This window comes from Equus quagga, chromosome 4 (genome assembly GCF_021613505.1).
Source record: "Equus quagga isolate Etosha38 chromosome 4, UCLA_HA_Equagga_1.0, whole genome shotgun sequence".
NCBI classification, from domain to species: domain Eukaryota; kingdom Metazoa; phylum Chordata; class Mammalia; order Perissodactyla; family Equidae; genus Equus; species Equus quagga.
In genome coordinates this window covers 135,511,244-135,536,453 of record NC_060270.1, presented here as the reverse complement: position 1 = coordinate 135,536,453, position 25,210 = coordinate 135,511,244, and the positions used below count along the sequence as shown (strand labels likewise).

General features: G+C 43.4%; 1 protein-coding gene across 7 annotated transcripts in view; it reads right to left on the bottom strand.

Moving 5' to 3' along the window:
- SPATS2L (spermatogenesis associated serine rich 2 like) overlaps positions 1 to 25,210 on the bottom strand; it is a 165,567-nt gene that overhangs the window by 111,428 nt on the left and 28,929 nt on the right. For 2 of the 7 annotated variants that reach the window (XM_046658652.1, XM_046658650.1), the window contains exon 3: positions 11,964 to 12,101. The exons of the other annotated variants lie outside the window; for them this stretch is intronic. The gene's annotated coding sequence lies outside the window, so the exon portion shown is untranslated. The remainder of the gene's footprint in view (positions 1 to 11,963; positions 12,102 to 25,210) is intronic. 7 annotated transcript variants of the gene reach the window in all.

Sequence of the window (25,210 nt, the reverse complement as noted above, 5' to 3'; positions counted from 1 at the left end):
GCCCCCTGTGCTGTGTGCTTCTCACAGATGATTTTATTTAATGCTTACAACAAACCTGGGATAAGGATCACTCTGTTCTTCTCATTGAACAGGAAGGAAACTGAGTGTATTAGTTTTCTACTGCTCTATAACAACTTAGCACAAAGTTAGTGGCTTCAAAGAACACAACTTTATCATCTCACAGTTCTGTGTGGCAGGAGTCCAACACGGATCTCACTGGGCTAAAATCAAGGTGTCGGCAGGGCTGCATTCCTCCCAGAAGCTCCAGAGGAGGATCTGTCTCCTCACCTTTTCCAGATTCTGGAGTCTATCCACACGCCATAGCTGGTCTTCCCCTCCCTCCATCTTCAGAGCCAGCACTGTAGCATCTCTCTGACCCTCCTCCATAGTCACATCTCCCTCTCACTCTGACTTCAGCCATAATATCTGATTTTTTTCACTCCCCAAGAACCAATTTTCAACTTGGGGGCTACATGGCCCCTGTTGAGAATGCATGATCTATTCAGAGGGGAATAACAATACCGAAGGAGAACCTGTTAGTATTGATCTTCCACCCAAAGCTCCTCGATTTCCCTTCCTCTGCTGCATACGTAGCAGCCAAACAGTGAACTGACTCGAGGCTTCAGCTTTGGCCACTGAAATTGGAGCAGGGAGGGTGCACCTTGAGAACTCAACAAATGAGAGTTTTCATCATTATATTATTTCTACAATAGACAAGAGAAATGTTAAATTTGTATATTGAATAAAGGATCACCTGAGAAACAAATTTTAAGTGCAATTTTTAACAGCTCCTGTATACTTAAATTAATCCAATACTTAGGTAGAGCCATATGTTTATTTTTTGTTCCTGAGGTTAGAATAATGGATGTCCCTGATCTAATTCTGCCTTGGTTTTTATTACTTTTCTCAGCAACAAAAGCCAGGAACAAAATCAGATTTTGCTTCTAGCAGTTTAAATAGATAAAAATCAGCGTGACTGTCAAAATCCAGGTGGGTCTTGTCAGGTTGGGATGAAAACCAGGGTGACATTTGAAAACGGCGACTGGACGCTAACAGGAAAGCGGCTGGCTAATCAAGTCAACAAACCTGACATGTGAGTCCTACACGGAGTATGAACAGCACTGTAATCAGCCAAGGGTCTTTTTATGGTTATTTTCCTAGAACATTCTTAAAGTGATGGGGATCTTCCCATGGGGTGGTAGCAGTAGTACAATTTTTTTTAATTTAAATTTTTCATTTACTAGTATTTAAAGTTTTATTTTTATCATTATAGGCCTCAAATATACATTACTGCCCCCTTCAGGGAGGTGTAGCAATACCTCAGACTAACAGGATGATCTGGATCAAGGGGCGACAGGGCAGCATGGCTTCTGGAAGTAGTCAGAAATCACAGTAACGGGGCAAAGTCGTGATCTTGGTTTTATACTCAACCTATTTAGCCTGGAAACTTCACCTAGAAAGTCTATTTTAACTCAGTTGTACAGTAGTGAAAGGCCTTCTTGGAGTTAAGCTTCAGCCTCTTTTCTAGTAGCAGGAGAGGTGGACGTCATTGCTGAGCCCCAGGCCTGCGATCCACAAGGTGGCAACGCCAAGCTCATCCAGTAAGCTTCTATCACAGAACAAGACTTTCTCCTTCTCTACATCTTTTCTATACTGCTTACATAGCAAGCGTAGCTGGACTCATGGTCAAAACCTGCCTCTCAGGCTGGCTCTCCCGAGCCAGTGGCAGAGCTAACTGCTGTTCCCCAAATCCATTCTTTCTTTCTTCCTTTAGTAATAGAACTTTGAGGTCCTTCCTGGGTGCATGATCACCAGCTAAAGGCCGTGGTTTACAGGTTCCCTTGCAGCCCACTCAGTATGTTCCAGTAGCTAAGTCTGGCCAACGGAGTATGAATGGAAGTGACATGCACCACTTCTTGGTTGTACCCGTAAAAAGAAGGGGTGTGCTTTCCGCTTCCTCTCTTCCTCTTCTTGCCAGTTAATGTGTGACGAGTTCTTGAAATGGAAGCCATGAAGAGAGAGGGCTGAGCAAGAAGATGGGAAGACGGCTCTCCGTCACCGTGGAGCTTCCACAGCAGCCTGCACATTTAGACTGTTCACAAGGGAAAAATTAACTTTTACGTTTTTAAGCTACTGTTGTCTGGCTTTTATCACAGCAGCCAAATCGGTCTCCTACCTAGTATTTAGTGTAAAAATTTCCTGCACTGACCTTCCTGAAATCTCCAGGATCCACCTCTTTGGATTAAGAAGGTTTCAGTATCCTAAAGACCTATGTATAAATGTCCTAATACCCCAGAGAAATCAGAACGGGCACGTAAAGAGCTGACTTTGAATCAGCAATATAGTTTTTTTTTTTAAACTCAATACTTGGGATACACATATGGAAGCACATAGAAACCATCTTATAATCCTTTTATTTAGTTTCTGCTCCTAAAGTGGGATGCAGATAATTGGAAAAGGATGCAAAGAGGTACCACAGAGAGGGTTCTAGGTAAACAAAAATAGGTGTATGATGGCATAGGATTGGCTTGTTCAGTCATAAATCTAGTGCTCAACTTAATATCACTGTATCAGACAAGGGATGGTAATGATCCCTGCCACTACAGAAAGGAAATCATTTTAAACTGAAGCAAGAAAGCCTTGACAGTTTGGAGAAAAGTGTTCTCTGAGCTTACGGTTAAGCACTTTAATTAGCTATTGAGGGAGGTTGTGAAATCTCTTTCTCTGTTAAATATCTCTGATATTTAAAAACTGGATAGGTTTTAATCTCCCAGGATGTCATGCTAGAGTTCTGCCCTATGAGGGCAGGCTGGAAGGAGTAAGGGTGGGCTGGATGACCTCAACGACGCCCCTCACTCAGGGACCAGACATGCTTCCAACATATCTTTGTCTCTTTCTCTCTCCCCCACTCTTTCCAGAATGACACTAAATCATTTTCTTACAAGCAATGAGAAGCAATAAGTTTTTATTTCTCATGATCACATGCCTTGACCCAGGTCTTCTGTTCAACAATGTGCCAGAGGCTGCAAAATTCAATGGTAGGTAGGAACAGTGTGTGTGTGTGTGTGTGTGTGAGAGAGAGAGACAGAGACAGAGAGAGATGTGGGGAATGGGGGAGAGACCCAGAAAAAGAGTTTCACACTGTACCCAGATGAGATGGACAGCCACACCATTCTTTTCAAAGACACACTCACACATACACACTGCCCTATTCTATCACAGGGTTGGGAAATCAGATACTGGACTCTGGGGCAGGGCCATATAATGGCATCAGGCCCCGGGCCTCAGTACAGACACATCTCAGACCTTCAAGTACACAATTCAAAATTCTGTCAACAGGTTTTACGTGTTTGGCTTATTCTCTTGGTAAAAGATAAAGGAGTGCTCTTTTTTAGGGAGATCCATTTGAAACAACAGAAAATCTTATTCATTAGGGCGTGATAAAACCAGAAATAACAATGGCCTATTTATTAGGAGGGACCCCACATTAAGGGAATACTGCTGATCTCTCTCCACCTGTCCTGTGCTTTCCCATCCTGCCGGAGGAAGTGGCTTATCTCCTAGGTGCATTTCCAAGAATAACCTGGGCTTGCCCCCTCATCCCCGCCCTCTCCCCGTCGCCTAGGACTCTCCTGCCTTCTCACCGCTCCTGCTTAGGCAGTGAGCCTGAGGTGCAGGCCCCACTGTGGGTGGGAGGAGCGAGGCAGCAAAGGGCTGTGTTTCCCACTCTGTCTGTGACTGGGTCTGCTTAACGCGGGGTGAAGTATTAGCAAGCCGTCCAGGCCCTGATCTAAAGCCACATTTCCCAGCGAGCTTTTATCAGAAATAAAGCTGACATTTTGCTCTCCTCTTGCCTGACGACTGTCTCTCTCAACACTGCCTGGTACCCTGTAGGGGATTAGTAAATAGTGCTTGAATGAGAGAATGAACGGACTTGAGTGAGCCAGCTCGCTGACCCCCTAAAATCCCAACGAAATTTTTCTGTATTTGAGGCTCTCTATATTTTTTGATAATTCACTCCATTAGTAAAAATGCTCACACATGGGCCCACCATATATGTATATTATTTATTTTTATATATTAAACATGTACCTTTGCACTAATATATTATATACTTTAAAAAATACTCTAAAATAGAAATTTGAAAGGATATGAAAAAGTGTAAATGTAAGTTCCAATATATTCTTCCTGCACTCCAGTGGATTGTTTTGAGCACTCGTCTCTGTAGCCTGCTAGTTTAGACTTTATGTGCTGTAGACGTACAGAAGAGAAGGATCTGGAGGTCTGGAGCAGTCCAGACAGACTCAGGCAGAACAGCAGGGACCTTGTTTCACACAGCCTTGCGCTCCATACCATGCACTGTAAGGTGACTTTCAATTTAATGGCAGATGCTAGTAAGTATGTGGTGAATTGAATTGGAAGGAGAAGGTGAGAACTGAGCCAATGGAGATGAACGGGTGTTTATCGCGCTAGTAGAAAAAAAGGAGGGGTATTCCAAGTGAGGCTGATCTTGGAATACCTTATTCCAAGAACAGACATCACAGAAATGGGATAGGGGTTGGCCTTCCTCACACACTGACTTCAGCACCAGCATATTATAGAGTAACGGGAAAGAAAGTCAGGTATTGGAGGAGAGAGAGAAGAGAGACGGTGGCAGTTTACCCTGGGCCATGAAATCTAGGCAGAGCTATCTGGATCTGATTTGCTGGAGAACAAAATATGGAACGCTAAATGTTTTTAAGATGTAAACATCATCATATCAATGTTTTACGAAGATTAGACTGGGATTACGATGCATATTGGATGGAACAATATTTGGATTTGGTTAGAGTGGCTCTGAACAGTCTGGAGTGAAACCACGAGAGTCTGACTAGAGTGATGAAGGTGGCAATGGAGAAGAAAGGATGAAACTGAAAGTCTATGAGAAGGAATGTGATCAAGCCTTGGTAACCAGTAAGACAGGGAGAAAGAAAGAGAAGAAACCAAATATGCCTAGAGATGATCCCACCATTTGGAAAATCAACTTCAATTGATTTCTTAAAATTTCCCTCTATCCTGATTTGCTATGGTGAGTAACCCCAGTGTGAGTTGATGTTCCTTTGCTCCTATTTAAAAGCTTGGGGCTCACCCTATAACCTCAAAGTAAAATTCTTAAACGTGAACATGGACTAAATCTTCCTGAGTCCAAGGTATTACTTACTAAGTTTGCTGGAAAATAGTTTAGAAATGGCACTCTGCCTTGGAAAAAAAAGGAAACATCATGTTTGTGTATAAGGAGTTGACAACTACTGGTTTTCTGCATGTAGGTAAACAATCTAGTCAACCACAAGATGAAGACTAGTAATAAGTTCATGAGCTTTTCAGCCACATTTTTCCTATATGTGAACTCTATGTATTATAAGCTATGGAGTTTAGCTCTGGAGTAATTTAGCTAGCTGTGTAATAAAAAAGATAGGATAGAGGTGTAGGTCATAGCAATGCTGGAAGAAAAAGAAATCCAAGCATTTTCATCAAATAGCTATAATTCTGTGGACAGGTTATATAATGTGCCCATGTCTATGCAGTTCATTTTTTGAAAGCTGTGTGCTATATCCTTCAATGACTTATTCTGGAAATGGTCTCCTAAGATGGTAAGAAATGACCAAAATTACATAAACCCCACTTTCCAAATAGAGTTCTGCAGAGAATACAGCTGCCATCTGGCCTTCTGGCTAACTTCACTTCTTTCCTTTCAGGCAGACATTATTTAATCCAGACCACACAGTTTGTTCATCTAGTTGGTTCATGAAAATTTCAGAACATGAATCTGTAGCAGAAATGTTTGGCAAGTGACAGAACATTAGCTGCTTGACATGAGGGCAGCTTCCTCGTCTCAGTGGCTAAGCAAGTCTCTCCCAGGCTCTGTGTGCTTGGATGCTTCAGCTCTGAAGTCAAACTGATTATCCTTGTCATCTCTCAAAGATGAAGTCTGCAGCAGACTTGGAGACAAGATGCTCCTCCACGTTCACTGATGCTCTAAAATTAACTACAGAGATTTCGGAACTCAGTGCTGGTTCACGGTTAACATTATGATGGTCTGCTTGGATGGAAATGGATCTCAACCAAGTTGCTGTGCTAGTCATTTCATGGGAAAGGGGAATAACGTTTCCTTCTTCTCATTCTATAAAATACAACCCTGTGCTTTAAAATTTAGCCAGGGTGTATTAAAGTATGGGAAGAGTAATTTGATCTGGTTTGGCTTTTCAAATCCTGCTTAAACTAAGAAAAGAGGCATTTAATAACAAAAACCACAGCACTTACATAGTGGCTTTGCCCCCTTTCCAGCTTTGTCAAAAGGTAGAAATTGCTGGTCTGTGTAACCGCCCACCCGTCTCCAAAGAAAGGGTGAGGGTGAGCTGTGTGTTAGAGGCAGCCCACCCGGCCCTGCTCAGATGGGGACAAGTCCTGTCACGTCACTCTGGGTTTGGCTTCACCCCTCAGTGGTCTCACTTAGCCCACAGTGCTGAAGACAGCGGCAGAGCCCAAAGCCTCATTCTATAGATACTGCCAATGAAGCAATTGTCAGGAACAGCAGTGGCCTGCCCCAGTGAGGTAGATTAGAAGGGTGAACACGTGTCCAAAAAAACCTGGCCATAAAATAAAAGTGATTGGAACAACACTCGACATTTGTGGAGAATGTTGGAGGATGATGTTATGGTTTTCAAGAAAATACTCAGGTAGAACTTTACCATTTTAATCACGAACAAGATTCTGGCAAATAATAATTCCATGATCCTTAAGGCTTTATTAGATATTTACCAAGTTGTTTTCAAATTTTCATTTCCTATTAAATCTAACTTATAAGTTTGTCATTCTTTTGCATAATTCCATTCCCTTCACCATTTCTTATTCAGAGCATGACATCATGGAGCCAGAGAATGGAAACTGTTTCTATACTTTGGGAGGAAAAAAAAGCAATGTTTGTGATAACCCAATTTTTTTCCCTCTTTCTAAGCTAAACACTTATAATTCTTAACACATGTTTTTTCTTGGAAGCATTTTTACTTCTGGCTTTATGTAAAATGTGAGAATTTTCTCTCTCAGAAAATGGCACTACTTCCTCTCTTACGATGTTCCCATTGTATGTTCATTGCCAGTGAGACAATCTGTTTAGAGTCATCATTATTATTACTATAAATAGAACTGTATAACGCACTTTTATCTCATTTTCAGTGTCAGAATTGTGACATTTAGGCCCTGATCAGAAAGGTTATCACATGAAAATATCTAACGAACGTGGCTTTCTGGTATGGAATTCAAATACACTTTGTGGATACAAACAATAGCCATTTGCCAAGAGTGGACCAACTGACTATAAGTAATTCAAACCACAGATGTAAATATACTATTAGTATCGGGATTAGGCCTATAAGTGGAAATATAATTCATTAATTTTATTAATTATTTAATCAACCATTACATAGATATTTCTCAGTGAAGTCATAAAATCTTAACATTCAGGTTTTTAAGTGTGTTTTATGGGCACACACAGTACTCTCAATCTCTAAAGCTTATGAAACAAAACCCAGACATCTAATTTTCACCTCCTAGGTAGAAAGATCTTATAAAACAGCAGAATATCAAGGTCAGAGATGGCTTGAGATTCTCTGCATTATATTGTTTGCTAATCACCTGCAAATGTGTTTGCTTCACTGCTTAAAAAGGCAGAGATGTGAGCATGTGTGTGTACACACAAAAACACATCCATGTATAAAAATATTCACGCATACAATGGAATACGGACTGCAAGGAGAACTCGATTCAGAATTTAAATCTGCAGTTTCGAGTCTTGCTTCCATCAGCTCAAATATTTCACTTCTCTGAGTCCCAGTTTCACCATTTGTAAAGAAGTTGTGAAGAACAAATGTGTATGTGTGGAAACCTTTTGTAAACAGTGAGAGATAAAGCACTAAACATACATGAGGCTCTGTGTTTAAAGCTTGTTTTCCTCAGCTCTCTCACAGACATCCAGATCTTTAAAAAAAGGATACCTGTAAGTCCAGATGAATAAAAGGGAATGTAGTTAAAAGGAATCACGCCACATTAGAGAACATATTGGCAAGTCCACCTGGTCCTGCCCAGGAGCTATCTCTGGGGTCAGGCTCACCATGCCTGTTTGCACAAGGCTGCTGCTTCCACTTTATAAACCAGTTTTTCCAGAAGAGCCAAGTTTTTCCACAGGCAGTTTCCATAGCAGTGCTGAAATGGCGCTGGCACTGAGGGGACGGGCGGGAGGGGCGGAGAGGGCAAAGAGGAGAAATGAAAGGGATCCTGAAAAGGGAGAGATGGAGGAAGGGCAGCCTTTTATGTCCGCTGGAAACTTGTTTGTTGAGTACTTGTAAGTCAGGGATTGTACGAAGAGCAAACCATACTTTACTACAATTTTTTGAAAAGTCATTCACAGCTGACATTTCCTAAATGTCATGTTTAGCTATGAAACACAACCCTGGCAAGGCGTCAAAGGTACCGCCTTTGTTGCTAAAATCTGGTTTGTTCGGTCACAGCAAATAACTAACAAACTCATGGCTATTTTCTCTTAAATTGAAAAGCATTTTCTCCTGTATCCCAGAAAGCACTTTAAAATACATCTACGGACAGTTAAAAGCTCTTTGTATTTTCTACAAACTACCCCCCAAAATGAGAAGAAAGGACATTAACAAGAATCCTTGGCAGTAACTAGCCTCCCACGTTGGAGGGGGTAGTTACGATAGAGATGGCCAAGCGCAACTCTACTAGGGCCAGTGAAACTGGACGAGACCTATGGCTCCACTGGCAGGGCCAACAGGTTCTCAGGGCACAAAGAGGAAGAACAGCAACATGCTTTCCTACTAAGAACAAAGAGCCTTCACAAAAAGGCACGATCTTGGCCAATGCATCTTTTCCTCTTCGGGATAAAAGAGAGGGTCTGAGCTAATGATTCACACTGTTAAAATTATGGACATAGGCAAATAATTACTCATGGTTATCTAAGCTTAGGTTTGCTCCAACATGCCTTCCTGAAGTGACTGCTCTCAAAAACAAACTCACTCGGCCAATGTTTAACTTCGCTAAGCCTGCACCGACATCGAGAGGGTACATTTCCAATGGACTGAGCCATGCAAAATGTGGACTGGATGTCTTTACTGAAGGCTCACTTTGATATTTGTGGAATGTTCTCTTCTCACTGAGGAGAAGACCAGAGTTCAGCCAAGAAAATGTAAAAGCTGTAGTTTCCCACAATAGTGTGGCATGTTTCTGTTTTAGACCATAGCATAGCGCTTGTAAAAGTCACTGCTTCAATAAGAGTTAATTATGTGTTTATCTCTCAAGAACAATGTGTCTGAGCGGCAAACACCTTCAGAATTATTTTTTTAGGGATAATCTAAACTAAGTCAGATTTCTTTGTAAGAGGGGACCTGGAAAGACAAAAGGTATTTAGACTTAAGGTCTGAAAATTTGGGGTCTCGCAGCCATTGGGGGTGGGGGTGGTGAAGGGTAGCAAGAGGGTGAGACAATCAGAGGACCACATCCACGCACTCTGGTTTTCTGCTTTATGGGTAGTGGCTTCTTTTGAAAAATGAAAGGCTCATTTTCTTAAGAGGCAGTGGGGAATAGCTAGGCAGATGTGTGTGGGTTGGTTCTGGCCCTTGATGAGCAGACAGGAATGATTCTGCCTTTACGTTTCACCAAATATATCCGTGGAAACACACACAAGGGACCTCCAGTTGAGTTGCACAATCAAGATCCCAAATTTCAATGCAGTGATCATGCTGTTTTAGGAAAGTTTAAACAGGGCCAAATTTTCATGAGCAGCACTGTTCTCAGATGTGGATACCAAATTACATGGACTTTTACATCCCATCTCCTTTGCACCCCTAGGTTGAAAAGTCTGAAATCGAGGTACTTTGAAAGATGTTTCTGCGTCTTGATCAAGGAGGTACCTGATACAGGCCAGGTGTAATTCTTACGGCAAAGCAGAGGTTAGGACCAAACCGTCCCCTTCCTCTGAACAAGAAGCTTCCAGGCCTTTTAAAGGCTCTCCCCGTCATGTGCAACATGTAGAGACGCTCTTGTCAAAGCAGCTTCATTTTTTGACAGCTAAAATTGGAATGTGGCTTTGAGCACACACTGCAAAGCGTACTGAGCGGCTGTGTGTGTGTGTGTGTCAATGTGGGTGTTCCTCCTCCCCCGCCTCTTCCGTTTTCTTCCTCCTAGAAGCAGGTTTTGTGCTGTTAATCCTCTTGGAATGTAGCTCTTATCACCACCTAGAGGAATGCATTACCCTGCACCCTTACTGCTCCCCAGACCCAGGAGACTAAAGAACAAGAGAGCAGTTACCGGGGAGCTGGCCCTGCATTCAGGTGTGCTGGCACCGAGTTACGCGTACCCAATTCCTCATATAATCAAAAGGGAAGGGGAGAAATTTATCACGCTCCCCTCTCCAAGGGAGTGGGAGGAGCACAGGCTGAGGCCCCGCCACTAAATCCAGCTATTCTAAAGCAAGGGTTTAAAGAAAAAAAGCGGCAGGTTTGCAAGAGAATTCTGTAGCTACGTCTGCACCAAGCCAGAGCAAGTGATCAATACAGTGGGGGAGAAACGAGTTAAACCAGTTATTTGGGACAATGCTTAAGAGAGAGAGAGAGAAACAGTGTTTGCCTGTATTTTTTAACTTCTGCTGGTTACACAGTGACTTCAAAACCAAAATGTTTTGTACTTTTTTTTCATATAGAGCTTGCAACGCATTTTACATCTTTAAGTGTATGCCCTTTTCTATCGTCCCTAAATCATCAGTTTTGCTCATGCAAGAAAACAAATTCAGAATACAAATGCAGCACACACCTCTTTTGGTTGTAAACCATGCGGTGTCACATCGTCTATGCATTAACAAGAAGTAAGAGGTGGGACACAAAAAGGCACCAGCCTCTGGTTCATTCTTCAAGCACATAAACATGAAACTTAGATGGACACTGAAACGGGAAACTACCCAAACCAGAGAGGCAGCCAAACAGACTGGAGAAGAGGCAGGATAACATTCTTAGAATCCATTAAAAGACAACAGAGAGCAACCATCAACTGAACAATACTGAACTAGACCCACCCTCCTTGAGAACTAGGTCAAGGGGCAGGGATTTATAACCAAACTTCTCAGATATTTCTAGAATCCAGTGCTTCCTGAGTGAAGTCCACAGAAGCACCTGACACTAAAGTCTACATTATTGTTAACTCTGTTTTCACAGGGCTGAACTGTAGTTGTATTAAAGTAAAAACTCAATTTACAATCTCTCACTGGAGAGACAGGTGGAGAGGGCAGGAGTGAATACAAAAATTTTAATGCCTCATCCTTCAGTTCAGGGCTATAGAAATCAGTCATCAATTCTGAATACAATATTAGCGAACCCCTTTGGTAACAATTATGCACGTCAGAACACCAGGAATAATGTAGTACTAACGAAAATACGTCAGGTGCTGGAGAGAACTTACTGACAGGCTAATACATTTATTTTTTTTAACGGAAAATTTTAGTCTTTGGCAAAATAAAATATGTGCCATTCATTTAATTTTAATTTCTCAGGATTTGAAAAGCATCTTGCCTTCAAATGGTTTTACTGCAAACATGTTGCCGTAGTCACAAAATCCTCTACCATACATTGAGTTTATCCACCTGACAAACATTTATTCCTCTGCCTTCCGGGTATGTACACACTAGGAGAAGAGCTTTCTGTCGCTGGTTAGTGCATCTGAAAACACAAACACTGAGAGGGATGTTCGGCACTTCCTCCGGCGAGGGCTCAGCCACAGAGGAAATATACAAACCCGCCTCCCCGACAGAGTTCTCATTGATTTCCATCCATCAATTTCATAAAGGTGCATTCCTTTTCAAAACATTTTCATAAACATGATTGTGAACCACGCTGTGAGGTTAATTTTTGGTGATAACACAACACCTGAGAAGATTTGTTTTTCGGAAGGTTCCTGGCAGTGACTGAACATATGGCGTGGTCTTTGCTGCGGGTAACGCGTCACATGAGAACTGAGATTTCCTTAATCCATCCTCTGCTTGCCGAAGGCCAAGGTCCTCAACACTGCAAAAACAAATTACCTGCACTCAGCCCTGGTCAGTCACTATCCATTGGGCTTTAGGTCCACATTAGAACCTTGTATTAAGAGAGATGAAATTCTGGACAATATACCAAAAAAAAAAAAAGGCTATTAACGTTCTGGGGCAGGGGAGGTAGTTAAACAGTTGTGCTGACCTCTGCTTCCTTCTAAAACCCACTAGAATGGTGAGAAAGAAATAAAAAAGGCCTAAGCCCCAAAGGACAACAAATGGGAGAGGAGACAAAAATGGCTGAGACATGACACAACAATTCTGCAAGATGGAAAGCAAAGGGCGGGGTGGGAGGGGGAATCAGAGGCAGCTGAGACTAAGAGCCCACAGACAGGAATGCAAAGGAGAAGCCAGCCAGCTGGCCCCCCAAAGAACCCCAGCAAGGTTCTGGAGGGTGACAGATCCACTCCACTCAGAGCGGCCAGGCAACCATCCCTCCCCAGCCCTGTGGGACATGGGTGGTTTATTCTCCAGAAAAACTGAACCCAAGAGACTGGAGACTTCAGGCATTATGGAGGGCAGTCTGAGGCACCAGGCTGAAACCTAGGGCTTAGGAGGAAGTCTGGACACTAACAGCGAGGCCTCCAGCCCTTCTCCCACTCAACAGTTAGGACCGTGGCTCCTCTTAGACCCTCCAGGCAGGAGATGCGGATTCTGTTCACGGGAAATTGAGTGGCCACAATAGGAAGACCTGTAGATGCTGACATTTGGGGAGGGGGTAAGGTGGCTTCTAACAAACTGAATTTGCTGAAAGAATGAATTCCTGTCCTTCAGTGGTTGGATGAGACTGTCAATAAACAGGAGACCAGAAGGAGAGGTTCAAAGGATAACTGGTAGAGTCTAGGGGCTGTAGTCGTTGCTGCCCTGACCTGGGCATCAGGAACGTAGAGTTTAGGGCCTGCCTGTGTCACTGACTCTTCACGTGGCCTTTGAGTTGCTTTTCCTTTCTGGGCTTCAGTTTCCTCATTTGTAAAAGGGAGGGTTACAGTCCTAGGGCCCTGTTATTCTGAGATGCTCACGCTTTCCGCAGGTCTAAAACGACAGACAGACAGAACGCCAGGGTCTTTGACGTGGCGCCATTTGCATCTGAGGCCTCCCTGACTTCTCAGGCTCCTCGCTGCTCCCACAGCAGGTGGCTGACGTTCTTAGATGTGATGCAATGACACTATCCTTCCAAAAAGGCTGTTTTCAGCAAACTTGCACCCAAAGTACAAGACGAGACCCTAAGGCACCCACAATACACCCGTTATCAACTCTCCATTTTTCCACATAACAAAGTAAAAGCATTGTAAGGTGGAGCCAAGCCAAACTCAACTTCTTCACTGTCATACTTTTTTTTTTTTGCTTAATGAAACTTAGGAGAAAAGAAAAGAGTGAATACTCAACACTCCTCCCTCTTTTCAAAGGTCAACTCTGAAAACCGGATAATAATATTTACCAAACAGGATAGGTCTGAGGCACTGGGCTAGAAGCTCTGCATGCCTTTTCTCATTAGGTTCTCATTTAGGCCCATTTTACAGAGGAGGAAATTGAGGCTCCAGGAGTTTGGTGATCTGCTGGTACATGCGGAGGGGCCATGTCAGATCCATGTCCCACTCTGACTGCAGAGTCCGCACTCTCATTCCTACCAGAGACGTCTCCAGCCCAGAGAGCCAGTCCCCCAGCCACTGCAGGAAAGCGTTCTGCAGTCCACTCTCCAGTGACGCTTTCTGTGGCTTCAAACGACTGACATGATCGGCCCTTCTGCTGAAAAGCTAGGAGGCATTCTGAAAAATCAATACTGGCTTCTGCAAGAAGCAGCCTTGCCCAAAGCTAATTGAAAGCCATCTGAACATTTTCAGAACTGTGGCCATAATCATCTGTCTTGCTGCATTCCACGTCCCAACATGCAACTGCAGTAAATCACTTCAAAATCACTTCTACATGGTCACTCATACAAAACAGAAGGCCATGGTGTTTTTTGTCATTGCCCTGTAGGTCCTCCATCTAAACTCAGAGCACTGGTATTATGGTTGCATAATAGGCAGCTTGCTGACATTACTACTTTAAAGTACCACTTCTTCAGAGTTTATCTCAAGCCATTTTAAATTCCGTTCAGCTCTAACTTGCTAAACAACTTTATGTTCAGAAACGATGTCCTCTGCTGCACCAACAAGCTATATTGGAAAGTACAGTTGTTTGGGTTTAAAAAGCATATTGGAAAACTTTGATTCTACCATTTAGAGGGCCATATTTAGGGTGGCAATGAGAAGGGGAAGTTATAGGAAGTTATATGGCTTATTGCAATATATTAATCTAGAAAACTAAAAGATATATATTTTGATATCTAATCTGGACTAATGGTGTGGACTTGAGACTTCAATTTCATTTACCATAAATGAATCCAATGACCAAATCATTGTTCAATATAGCTTTGCGAAACCAAATGATCAGTTTACCCCATCTCTAGAGACGATAATAACTCAAAGAAGAAACTGGCAAACCGGGTAGGGTGGATATTTTGCTCTGATTCAGTGTCTATCCACTCCCACTTCTCCTGGCCACAGAAGCTCTATTTCGCTTTAGAGGACCCAGTGAAGCTACCTCCAGAATGCATCTTGGGATGGGGAAGACGCAGGTTGAACCCATCAGTACATCATTCCGTGTGTCTCAGTTATGAGTTCAAGTCAGCCCAAAATGGGTAATCAGGTCAAGGAGAAGCAAACCTGGGGCTTTGTTTGAGCTACTAGGAAATTAGCCTTTCTCTTTGCTAGGCGTGAATGAAGAGGGTGATGGGACTGAACCTGCCTCAGGCATCTTGTAAACGTGTGGAGCTCAGAAAGGAGCCAACCAGAGGAACACAGAAGCAGAGCCAAGAAACACACAGCCCAGTCAACTCCTGCTGAAACCGTTTCCTGAAAGTCCCATCAAAAGATGCCTCTGGTGACCTCCCCTAACTGCAAGGGAGACTGGGAACGCAGTCTTTGGCTGGGCACATTGCCCTTGAATAAAATCAGAGTGTGTTACAAGGAAGGAGGAAAGAACGAGTATTGGGTGGCAACTAGTAGTCTCTTCTGTGCCTGTCTGGGTTGGTTTTCTGTGCTTACGACAGAAAACAGATATCCCATATATGTAAAGGAGGTATTACATATTTCAGGGTTATAAATTAGAGATCAAGTTAAAACACACAAGCACTTCATTTGTAAAATCTTTCATTAGGGTAACCTGATTTTTCTTTTATAGTAGATTCATTTGAAATTATTACTCAATTTAAAAATACGGTATCTACAACTAAAAGTGCAGGCTTGGCAGGGCCGGCCTGGTGGCGTAGTGGTTAAGTTTGAGCACTCCACTTCAGCTGCCCGGGCTTCACAGGTTCGGATCCCAGGCACAGACCTATACACTGCTCATCAAGCCACGCTGTGGTGGTGGCCCACATACAAAATAGAGGAAGACTGGCACAGACATTAGCTCAGGGACAATCTTCCTTAAGCAAAAGGAGGAAGATTGGCAGTCAATCTTCCTCACTCTACCCGCTCCCCCCCCAAAAAAAGCAGGCTCAGCAAGCATGTGCAGCAGCCCAATTTTGCATATTCAATGTAGATACTGAGAAAAATGTTGCTAAAAATGTTAAATATCCTAATTTCTTCTTAAATTATAGGGAAAAATCATACTACATATTTATGAGTTCACTGCTTCTAGGCAGGAATTTTTCTGTTTTCTGTTTCAAATTTTGCTTTAGACTTCTATAGGTTAGGTTAGAAATAACAAATGTAGGAATCTTTGAATTGACATTTAGTTCTCAGGGGATAGCTTTAAAGACTGCAGAATAATGGAAGTAGCTGCTTTTAAGAATTTTTTCAACAGTCTCAAAGATACATCATAGATTAGAGGATAGACAGAATGCTAACACAAGATTCTCTCTGAAATTATGTAGTGTGGCATGAGAAGAGGAAGATAAACAAGAAAACAACAATTGACTGGACCAAGAGAGATAACAGGTAAGGGAGACACTGGGCTGGATTGCTAACAGATGCTCCGCCTTCGGTCTTGGGAGATGTAGGCAACAATAAATGACCTTTGCAGATCATATTCATATAATTTCAGAGCTGGAAGGAGGCTCAAAAACCAGTGAATTCAACCCTCTCACTTTACAGAGGAGAAAAACTTAACCCTAAAATGAATGGGTCACCTCTCTAACGCTCCACAAGTCCATGGCAGAGCCAGGATCAAAACACGCTTCCTAACTCATGGCTCCAAACTCTTTCCACTAACGTCCATTTCAGAAGTTACAGAGTTAGGAAGTCGGTCTGCCAGAGGTGTACTGCAACTTACCTCTAGGTTTACTGTGAACTTGTTCTGAATTCTATTTTTAAAGGTAGGAGAAAATTGATTGCAATACCATGATATCTGCCAAGAGTGAATAATGAGGTAAAATATACAACATCTCACCTCACTGAACTGACCCAGGCCCAGGGGGTGTGGACAGACAGAGGCCTGCATGATGCCAAAGCAACAGGCTGACAGATTGTCAGCATTTAATGGCTGGTGGGAATTTTATTTTCTAATGGAAGGGAATTCTTGGTCACTGTCTGTATCAGCTGATTCTCACCTGCTGCCGAAGCTCCCCTGAAACTCTGAGCAGTTCTCAATAGGCGCTCCCCAAAAGTTCGAAACTAGAGTAATCGGGCCGGCCCCCTGGCTGAGTGGTTAAGTTCGCGCGCTCCACTTCAGTGGCCCAGGGTTTCGCTGGTTCGGATCCTGGGCGCAGACATGGCACCACTCATCAGGCCACACTGAGGTGGCGTCCCACATGCCACAACTAGAAGGACCCACAACTAAAATATACAACTACGTACTAGGGGGACTTGGGGAGAAAAAGCAGAAAAAAAAAAAGATTGGCAACAGTTGTTAGCTCAGGTGCCAATATTACACACAAAAAAAACTAGAGTAATCAACAAATGATGGAAAAACGAGATCATCTGAAGGCCTCTCTTCAGTGTAGCAGAATACAGAATCAAGGTTAATCTTGCAGACCGGGTCAGTCTGAGTGTACTGCAAATAATAAGATGAATCCTTGTTACTAATCTACTTTCATCACTTGGCAGCTGGCAAATATGAGAAATGCAGGAAGGCCCCCCACTCAGCAGTTTCTCTGAGTAAACCCAGGAAGTGTAGACCTGGGATTTGGGAGCAGGAAGAAACCCCAGAGACGGTCTAATAAGTTGAGTTCCTGCATTTTGCAGAGATCAGGAAGAAAGCTAATAATCTCAGCTAAACCAGGGGTATGAAAGAGCAGTTACTGTGCTCAACACACATGTTCAGCTGAAATATGTCTAGTAGCAGTGTCTCACTATACGACTGTCACATGTTTAACTACTCTGTTACTGTTGTACGTATAAGCAATTCCCTGTTTACCCTGTTATAAACAATGATGAGATGAACATCTTTGTGGCTAAAATCTTTGCACACGTCCTTATTTCCTTAGCATAAATTTAAAGAAATAAAATTCCTGTGAAAAAACAGTGAACACGTTTTAAAGGATTAAAAGAGATACATTTGCCAAACTGCCTTCTGCCCGGGGAGTCAGACAGTGTAATTTACTTCAGTTACATGCGTATCAAGTGCCCTGATCAGTTCAGCACTTCATGAGGAGAAACTCTGAAGGCACATTTGGCTTGGTCAAGGGTGACAGATGTGCTTCTATCTATAATTCTGGTGAATGTCAACTACAGACCCTTAGTCAATTAGAGGATTTCAGACTCGGAGCTCCCTACTTACACACCTCCAGCCAGGACTGACTCACACATTCCACTTTGACTCTTTCTCAGGGATGTGAGGCCTTTCCCCTCCTGTGTTAAGTACTCAACATTCTTAAAGAGATTCTAGACGGTTAGTCCCTGGCAACATTCTTGTAGTGCTCTGATTACATGCATCAGCTAGAAAATCTATCATCGAAGGTATGCACCCAATTAGACTCCAGAACCAGTTTGCAGTTTGACATTTTAATGAAATGTTAGAAACATCTGAAGTTCAGGCAAAATAAACAAGTACCTGCAAGACCAAAGAGAAGATGTGGAATGTGTGGTCAGACTACACATTTGCTTTTAAATTTTTTACTTATTCATTTTTATTCCACCTGATTCCAAAAAGGACTTAAAACAGCTTTTCTTTTTAAATGTGTTTTCTAAATTGGACATTTTCACATCACTGAGGCTGCCAACCTCTTTCCTAACATAAGGATATTCTTCTATCATAACTCCTTGCTATATTTGGAGACTGAATGACAAGGATGTTGTTCTTACCCAGAAAAGAGGAAAAAATAACTCATCATGGTCAGGAATCCTGCCTGGAAGATCCCCTAAACATTGACTTGAGGGATGCAGGACAGTCCGCTAAAAACCAGGAAGAGCTCAATTTCCAGGATGCATGAAAGCTCCAAAGAATCACAAAATCAGGCATTTGGCTGGTCACTTCCCCCAAGGACCGTAAGAACTCAGATCCCCGACATCCTGACGTGTGGGGGGACTGTGAGCAGGGAAGGTGGGCCCAGCACCCAAGGGAGGAGGGCAGCTCCCACCTCCCCGAGGCCCGCTGCAGGGAGCACCCATCCTGTCCCGTCTGGATCGTCCTTCTCAGTCTCCTCGCTCTCTCTCTTCCCAGGCCCCCCTACTCTCCTAGCACCACCCTTCAGACCTCTCTGGGGCCTGGCCCTGGTCTCCTGTCCCACATTTTGAAGCATCGTTTGTTTTTCGTTGTGGCCTTTCTAAATAAATCCTCATCTTTGGCCTTGATTTCCACCTCTCTTCATTGGCCTAAACCTTGCCCAATGTCTCTTCTGTTTTGGGGCCCCAGACCCAATATCACACGCTGAAGGACCCTTCACAACAAGTCCCCGGGTATGTGGTGAACAGACTTGGAAGAAAATTCACTGTGCCTGATTCAGAAAAAAAGGGAGGCGTGTCTGGCGCTACATCGATGGGGCTTAAAGGGAACGGACACCACTGGACTTGCCCGGCACGTTCAAGTGCTCTGCTGTGTTCTGCCTACGCTCTAAATACTCCCAAATGCCACCATTTTGGAATCAAATGTTCATTTTCATTGTGAAACCTGAGGTTTTCTGAAACTTCAAGAAAAACACGCAGTTTTTCATCTGAACCAGCAGGATATCCAAGGAGCAAGGGCCAAACTCAATAGTAAGACCCACTCGACTAACAAGGTGTCCACCTCGCGCTGCTGACTCAGCACCTCGCCGTCAGCTGAGCCCCTCCAAACAACTGTCTTATTTGACCCTCCCCACCGCTTGGTACAGTAGTCGTTACTCTTCCCACCTGGAGATGAGCAAACAGACTCCATCCAGCAGGCTACCATATGGGCCGAGTCACTGAGGCAGCCACTCGGTGGCAGAGAACGGGACCCTGAGCCAGAGCACCTGGTGTGCTCCAGGCCCTGCCCACTGGGAGCTGTGTGATGGCGGGCAACTTCCTGGCCTTCACTGTACCCCGGAGTCTACATCGTAAAACGCAAATGACAACACTGACCCTCGCCACAGGGCTGGTGGGAGGATTAGCTGAGTTGACACATTAAAGCAGTGACAGAATTAGGAGGCCAGTCGGCCAGCGCCCCGCACCCAGAAGCACTGAAGAAACGTTTGCTGGACGCACGTCCCAGAGCTACATGTTTGAGGCCCTACGAGGTATCCTTATCTTGAACAAGCACACCGCTTCTGTGATGTACGAGAAATTAGCTGGTTCTCACAAAAGGAAAAACACTTGCTAAAAGGAAACTTGAGCTGCATATAATGACTCAAAAAGGAAGAAAAGGGAAAAAGTTCAAGTGCAGCTTCTCAAAAGAATCCCATTTCTTTTTGTTTCCAGAAAAACACTGTTCACCATCTAAGTCTGTTCAGCCATGTCAGAGCTCAATCAGAGGTGAGGCTTATGGAAGGAATAGTGCTGTGGCCATGGTGACTGCCTGGAGCCCATTCCGAGGCCTGGGCCCTGATGCACACCTGCGGCCCTTCCCTGGGCCAGCCCCGGCCGGTCGTCCTCACCGCCCGGGGACTTCTGTGAAGACAGGAGAACAAGGATGCAGCTGGCAGCTCAGCCCCGAGAGCCGATCGCCCAGGGAGGAGAGCGGGCGGGCGGCACAGAATGGACCCGGACACGTTTTTCTCATTCCCAGGTTCTGGCAGCCATGGGGGTGAAAAAAGGGGCTGAAGCACAGAGAATGTGCAGAGAATGCAGTGTCGGAGGACAGGAAGGAACAGAGAGACTAACCAAGACACTGGGTTAGCAGAAAAAAACGCAAGTGGCTGGAATAACTACAAGAAAAGGACCAGATTGCAGAAGACACCACAGCAGCAAAGAGAGTCATGGCAGAGAAGTTCTGGAAAAGGAGGTCTGTCAGAGGACCATAACGGAGGCCACATAAGACCAGGAATGAGCCACTTCTCAGGCCAGTTCCAGTGCACGTGAGGGACTGGGGATGGCCACAGTGGGGCTCGTAGCTGTCATCTACAGACCCATGTGATGTGGGTCAAGGTCCTTCCTAGAAATTACACTTCCTTCTAAAGCATCGCGTGAAGCACACCTCTAGTGGCACAAGTGTGGACCGGAGGGTTCAAAAGTCAAGTGCAATGTGAAGGCACCCAAGTAAGGACCTCGGCGTTTCTGACTCAAGACTTACATGTGAAAAATGAAATCTCATTTGAAACAGGAACATGTTCAGCATTAAAACACAAAGTTATGGACTGTTGTTCAGCCCAGAAGTTCCACATGTCACAAGTGTAAAAATACCAACATGAGTATATTTGTGTAGCACTTTAAATTTTATAAAGAATTTTTATAAAAGTGATCCTCTGTCACACATGGATGTTTTTCATGCTCCAATAAGACATGTTATTCTTATTATTATAAGTGCCTAAGAATTGACTTTGTTACTGTAAACATTTTTAAATCTATATATACTACTCATAGAATTTTATCTATAAATACTATACCTAAAAGGCAAATGGTGGGTTTTAGGTACTGAATCTATTCTAAAATATCTACTACTTTTCCAGAATAACTAATTAAATATAATTTATGTTAACTGAACTAGGTGTAAACATTGCAATACTCTGCACAGACCATTAAGCATGTCTCATTAAGAAGTTTCTATATTTCTAAACCCTCAGACATTCTAAGGGTGTACTACAGATGAATAATTAATTTTTAAAAGAATATATTAAAAGATATCCCTCAAGGGTCTTTAAAAACAGCTCTTAATAGCATAAACAGGAAGCACACTATAAGGTTATGAAATACGGTAGAATCAAAACGATTGTGGCCTATTTCCATAAAGAAGCATGGAAAAAAGAAAAGCTAAAATTACCTCCAGCTTGCTGCGTAAAAATGAAGTGCTATGTCATTAGGCAAGTGTCTGATTTACTCTTTGCCCTATATACAATAAGAACGTGTTGTGGAGAGTCAAGAGTTCACATTAGCATTTTTTAATTTAGGAAAAAGGGGAAATTGTAACCCTTAAGGAACAGTTTTCCGGTTGACAGAGTTCAGCATGCCTGGAGGGCGATGTGTGCTTTGTACCCAAATCTCTATTGAACGTTGTCCTTGATACAAAGATAACACTTCTGACCCGAAGTCAGCCGGGCAATCACTCTGAGATTCTTTTCTTCAGCTCTGACGATAACTTTGTGTTGATCTACCCTCTTTTGTTCATCCGCTTTCCTCTGTGACCGACTGTACCTTTGGGAGACAGCTGCCTGGCTTTGCTGAGAAGCCGCAGCTTGGAGGAGGGAAGTGAAGCAGAGAGCTGACCCTTGGCCTTGGCACCAGGCATGAATCAACCGCGGTGTTAAAAGCAAAATTCCATAAAGTAGAAACTGATACTGTCAGTATGGTAAGAACTCTGCAGACCTATTTGCATTAACAAAAGCTGAACCTTTTCATTGAATATGCTAACTTCTGGAGTAATTGAACCTTCTGGAAGGTTCTATCAATTCTTTTTCTACCACTGAGTTTTCAGGTTGCTCCAGGTTTTGGTTTCTCCGAGCCCTTTATCTCCACCACAGCACTCACTCTGGTGAGGCCTTCTGTAGGCCTTATTGCTAGCTATAACTATTGTACTTACTCACTTGGTTTCTCGTTTCTTCATTCTCTGCACCCCTCCACCCCAGAATATCAGCTCCATGTCTTGGAAGATCCCAATCTACTAAAGTTGGGTACTGATTCCTTGATCAATCTGGCCCAGAGTCTATATGGCCCAGTATAAAATTCACCAATACACAGATCACAGAAAGACCCACCTGAACATATTCCTGTTCTCACTCACTGAACATCTCTAATGTACCAGGAAATGGGCACAGCACTGGGAATCCCGGGGAACAGAGCTTGCATCAGACAGTTGGTAGTCTGTTATGGGGCTAGCTGAATATATCACGTACTATCTTGCTAACTCTTTGAGCAGATCACAGAGGAAGAAGAAAAGAGGACATCAGCTGGTTATTCAGAGAGCAAGCTTGTAGAGGACGAAGCCACATCTCCCCTGCTTCTTTGATTCCATCTCCCTAACTCTTAGTTGCTCTAGGTGAGCAACACGTACCTCTTAATTGGCTGCCAGAGCCCTCTTCAAGCTCTCTTTTCAGAAAGCTTTGCAGAAGTCTTATAAACAACTTTGTTATTCCAGAAAATGTTAATGTTCAAGGTACTCCTTTGAAAGAAAAGAAAAATTCCTTTGAGATTGTTTTTTTCTCAGGAACGAGGAATGCAATTAGGCCTATCCTTGGCACTGGGTCAGTTCCCAGAGCCAAGAGATCTCAGGGTTAGAACAAAGCCACCAAGAAGCTTCACTATTGACGATAGCTGCCCTGAGTCCAAGGGTTAAAGTCTGAGAACGTTTCGCCCCTTTACTTTAATTTCCCATGGAAGTAACTTCCAAATACCAAAGCTTAGAGGACCCAGAATACAAAATCCTTTCCATTACTTTATTGAAAAGTTATGTACGCTGTGATTTATTGCTAAAGCTTGTCTTTCAAAGCATTAGTCAGGACACCTGCAAGCCTTTGGACAACAGCTGCCCACACAAGCCCAACATTTCACGGGTCAGCACTTAAACTCTGACGAGGAGGAAATCCTGCGCCCGTGTGAGGCACTGGGCAGGTAACGGATTGAGAGTTGGTTAAAAAGTATGAAGTACAGATTACGTTCTAACTCAGCACTTTGGGAAACGGAGGCTAAGTCAAATGATGATTATTACCATCTCTCTTTCTTTAGTGGTAAGCTTTCTCTAAGAAACGAAGTTTCCTTCTATAGAAAGAAAATTTCACTGTGTATTAGCAGTATAAAATTTGGTTATTTCACATGTATACGTGCTTGAAAAACAAGGCATTTCAGCACTCCTTATAGCTTCACAGTGAATAATCCAAAGGTCACAGTGCTCCATTCAGGGCTTGTCAGGGCAATATTTGAAAGCAATGTCTAAAGTGTTTTGGAAGATATTCATCAATTTTTCAGGCATATAAACATTTTCATCGTTTCTAGTCTTGAAATATTACAAATAATTTCTCGAGCCCTGGGAGAACAAATGCTGCGTATCAAATACCCGTCTGGTGCGAGGAACGGCTGCATACGTCTGCTTAGGGCGGCTGTGATATAGTCAAATACACTGTCACAGGTTCACAGGAGAAAAAAGTTAAAGTCCTTTAGTACTTTGACAACAGGCCTGTGGTAAGCAGACCCTGCACCCCTCTCTGTTCTCTTTCCACCCTGGCATAAAGGTGTCAGGCTGTCAGCGAAGAGAGTGAAGGGTCTCGGCACTAGGAACGCGAGACTGATTTATGCTGTCTTTCTAACAAGAGGTAAAGCAGTAGCTCAAGGCAGAAGTGGAGCTAAACGTAAAGAAGCAGCCTAAGCAGAAGGACGCCCCTCGGGACCTACAGAGAATTTTTAGCATCTAACGAAGGTGATTTCAAGTCCAGTGTCCACCTAAAGAAGAACACGAGAAGTCCAGGCTCAGTTAGGTGTGTTGACATTTATTGAAGAGAACACTCACATATACTCCTGTATTTCTATTTCTTTGCTTCTTTCTATTAAAATTCCTTAAACAAAGTTGAGTCATTAGCAACTACTGCAACATTAATACTGATTATAGGCAGAGGCTCAGAGGGAGCCCTGATTTTCTGAGATGGCCCAGACATGTGGGATTGGAGCTCCCAGGAATCTTGTCCATACTGTGTGACTTTGTCCCCTCAACCGAGGCTGACTGGTCAAAGGTGATCAGGCAACCTAAGCCGGACCAACTAGATTCTCTTTTCTAGGGACCTCAAACTTGCAATCGTGAGCCCAGAGGGTGGCAGTCATCAGCGCTGGACCACATTAACAGCGGTATCTAGAGAAGAGGGCCACAAAACCCTCTGCTGAGACCGCAAGAGCTTTCCCGGTTGTGGCCCCTCACACAGTTTGATGGTTCACCCTTCCCTCAACTGTGAGATACCCCAGGACCCTTCAAATAAAAAAACGTAAAATAATTCTCTTTTAGTTTAAGCTAGTCAGTTTCTGGAGCTTACAATCAAAAGAAACTTGTAGGTTAAGGATATCAGCACTTTAATAAAAAGGTACATTTTGTTAAGGGAGAAGTATAAGGGACGGGATCATAATTCCTTATGTTTGTAGGAAACTCCATTTTACAGATGCTCTCACACGTGATGGCCATGAGGGCCGGGGAAGGTTGCTATTATCACCATAATGACAGAGAAGAGGCAATGGCAGCTCAGAGAGGGTCCCGCCTGTGTGGCCTGGCTGCTGGCAAGGGGCAGGACCAGGCTTAGAACCCAGGTCTGCTGACTGCTGGTGGTCAAGCGCCCTTCCTACTATAAGCCATGAGGCACGTGCCATGTAGCACTTTCTATCACTCCTGCCTTGGAAAAGCCTATCTGATGGTATTCAACTTTTCTTTCTTTAACATACAAAATCCTTAGCTAAAGGGACTCTTACAGAGAATATAAAGAAAACAGAAAAACAGAGCTATTCTGAGTCTGTCTATCTATCTATCCATCTATCTATCTTTTCATTCTCTCCTATGCCAAGTCCAACCCAGTGGCTTGGG